The 3,399-nt window shown below is 52.5% G+C and overlaps 1 long non-coding RNA gene across 1 annotated transcript; it reads right to left on the bottom strand.

Annotated features, from left to right (window-relative positions):
* Positions 1-386: 386 nt before the first annotated feature.
* On the bottom strand, positions 387-1,028 carry LOC116790393. Its single transcript, XR_004358335.1, has 2 exons — positions 999-1,028; positions 387-517 (listed from the first exon to the last, which is right to left on the bottom strand). It is a non-coding gene; the product is annotated as an uncharacterized LOC116790393 (long non-coding RNA).
* Between the last annotated feature and the right edge of the window lie 2,371 nt (positions 1,029-3,399).

The raw sequence follows: 3,399 nt of genomic DNA, 5'->3' as shown, positions 1-3,399 counted from the left end.
GGCACAGAGTCCCTCCTGGGGGCCAATTCTGCTGCCTCAACTCAGCTCTGCAAAGAAGCCTCTAAGGCTCAGCTGGTGAGTTTTACAAGCCAGGCATTCCTTGCTTACAACACCCTGCCATGATCCCAGCCCGCCGGGTGTCCTGGCAATCCGCTCCCAAAGGGCACACGGAGGTGCCTCCACTGCTGCTCATGGGAGGGGGCAGCATTACAGGAGGGTTCATTTTCCTTCCCTGCATTCCTGTTCCACATTTAGGACATTCCCAACCCCTGTCCCCATATACACAAACCTTTATAAGGTCTCTCCATCAGGGGTCTCTGGTGCTCACCTGTGCCTGCAGCCCCCAAAGTTCTCAGTGACCACCTTATCAACTTCAAGACAACTCACCTGGTTGTAGAGGACCTCGGTGCTGCTTGGCTGCTGCCTCAGTTCCCTTCTTCATTCTTTCTTTACTTTGCTTGCTCAGTCCCTTTCAGTTCCTTGGCTCAGCTCCAGGCAGTTTCTAGGGTACATCCCACTGCAAAAACTACCAGTTCTTGGTACACCTCAGAACTCAGACATCAGGGAGCCAGGCAGAAATCAACTAATCCAGGGCACTGCCTCCAAATATTGGGACAAAAACACCATAACATTTCACAGCCACCCTTGGCAAATAAAACCCAAACTGCTCAGACACAAACAATAACCTGCACACTACAACAATCTGGCCCTGTGGGTTCAACCCGGCCAAGTCAGCGGGGACATTACACAAGGTCAACTTTCTTCCACGTTTCAGTTGTGATACAAAAATCAGGGAGATCACAGACTCCCCCATACAGTTTTACTCTGAGGAGAGAAGGAAAGCAAAGCCATCCCCAGGGCTGCAATAGCTCAGGTTCCCAAAAAGGCCCAGGGGTTTCAGGTTTCTGAGGGGCTTCACCGAGGGCCTTCCCAGGTCTGCTCTGTCTGGAGCCCTCCAAGTCCTCAGTGCCTGCCTGAGGAACCTCAACACAACTCACCTGCTGACACAGCAACTTGGTGCTGCTTGGTTGCTGCCTCAGTTCCCTTCTTCCTTCTTTCTTCACCTCCCTTGCTTGGTCCCTTGAAATCCCTTGGCTCAGCTCTGGGCAGTTTCCAGGATACATCCCACTGCAAAAAGGATTAGCTCTTGTTACATCTCCACACTCAGACATCATTTCCCCTTTTTCCTTGACACTGGGCCATCAGGTCAGTGTCTCCTTATTTAAAGCAGAGTTTGACTCCTCAGTGACAACAACTGACAGCCCTGAATCATAACACAGGCTGAGACACAAACACGGATGGGAACTCTGAAGGATCCACTTTGTTCTGCTCACCAAGCAGAAGGAGCTTTCCTAACTCAAGAATAACAGACCCCACGTCCTTGTTCTGCAACTTTACCTGCTGTAAATGGGATCCCCAAGACCTGCAAAGGCCCTTTCCCCTTCACCTGCAGGGCTGGCAGTGCCACCACTCGACACGGCCCCAGTGGCTGGGCAGGAACGGAGGGGCTGGGGCGTCCAATCCATCGGCCCAGGCGGCACCAGGAGTTCCTGGAGTTCCTGCAGGGGAGAGCCTCAAGCCACCAAAGGATTAGGAAGAGCAGTTTCAACTTTAACATGTGTATCTCCTGGAAGATGGGGAGTTGGACAAGGCCTACTGGGGCAACAAGGACACACTCAAGGCTACCTATTCAAAGGATCTCCTAGCACTCAAAAGCTATCACTGTCCTTCTGTCAGGGGGAACTCAGCAAACTCTCTTGGTCAAGAGCCTCTAGGAGCATTTCCAGCTTTTGGGGCTCCCTTTTAACCATCTTTCCCATCACTGTAGCTGGGACTATCACCTGCCCTACAGGGGGAACAGCCCACAAAGGTCACCATCAGGGATGCCATGAACTGAAACTCCCTTCTCAGGCAGGTCACTGCACACCTTGTCCTTTCTTTGCCCTCCCCACCAAAGATGCTGCCAACAGTTCTGAGACATCTGGCAGACCCAGAGCTCTCCTCAGGGAATGCTTCAGCTGCTTAAAGGCTGCCCTTGCACCATCTAGCCAGGGCAGCAAATCCTTACAGGCTCTGTTTTTAAAAGTTGGCATCACAGTCTTACCACACATCCAGAGGGAGCAATCCAGAGTCCAGCCCGTGCCACCATTCCCAGGGAGGCAGTTCCTGGGCTGTCTGGGGCTCAGGGAGGAGTCACGGGGCTTCTCTTCTTCCTTCCCGCTTTCCCCATTTTCTCCTGCAAAAGCAAAGGTTTCTTGGCTTTCCTCGCTCCAGGAGATGCAGCAAAGGCCATCTTTTCAATCTAAGACTGGAAACTACTCCAGGTTGTCACTTACAGGGGTTCTCTCAGGTCCTGCACTCATCAATCCCCTTGGCCATTGGTTTTCTTGGCAGGTTCTTGCATTCACGTCCTACAAGCAAACCAGGAGGAGCAAATTCAGCTCTTACTGCAACCAATCCAAGCTGGCATTCTGATTTTAAAGGATACTGGCTTGGCCTTACCAGGAGAGATCCCACATTAGGGGTAATACCTACAGCTTCTGCCCTCTTCCACTCTCCTGCAATTCCACTGGCCCACACCACAGGAACAACTGCAGCTGCCACTTCAGTCAGGCCCTTGCTGCTGACAGGAGTTATTCCCTGCACAACAAGAGCTGCTGCTTGGACACATTTAGTTTCAGCAATTACAGTGTCAATAGCCCCAGTTTTCCATTTCATTGCTGCCTCAACTTTTCCACTCCATCTCTTCCTAGCACAGGTTTGGGTGAGTTTGGCAAACAGACAAACTCAGGAATCACCCAACGTTTTCCCAGTCTGACCCCTGTCACACCAATCACCTTAACAGTGCCAGCCCTTAATTCTCCCTCTACTGTGTTAAGGACTGAGGAAGTTGGACCTGTGTCTGACCAGAACATGTGCAACCCAAATGCTGGGGACTGGAACACATCCCTTGCACGCCTGCAGTTCTTACAGTCACATTCCAGAGCAAACAGCCAATTGCACCATCACTGCTCATTTCTTAATCCCAATCCCACCCTTCTTTGGCACTTGGAGCCCCACTTTTATCACCCAATTACAGCCCATGAGAGAGCTCCATGTCCAGCAGGGCCAGGTAGCCCTGGGATACTGTCAGCAATGCCTGAATCCATTGCAGGGACCTTGCTTTGAGCTCCCCAGGGCCGGGCACCCCGAGGATCTCCCCGAATAATCCTTTCGGTGCGCGCTGGAGTCCTCGGGGTGCCCCAGCCCGGGGGGCACCAACAGCACTGTCCCTGCAGGGGGCCCAATTTGGTGCCAAGGCTTCAATGCACAGCCCAAAAGGCATTTCAAGAGGCCTTCTTGGGAACCCAGCACCGTGGACGGGCAGGAAGCCCCAAGAAGGCCTCATTTCTAAAGGCA

Source organism: Chiroxiphia lanceolata, chromosome 8 (assembly GCF_009829145.1).
Source record: "Chiroxiphia lanceolata isolate bChiLan1 chromosome 8, bChiLan1.pri, whole genome shotgun sequence".
Classification (NCBI taxonomy): Eukaryota; Metazoa; Chordata; class Aves; order Passeriformes; family Pipridae; genus Chiroxiphia; species Chiroxiphia lanceolata.
Note: the sequence above shows the minus strand (reverse complement) of the source record. Positions and strands in the feature narration are given on the sequence as shown.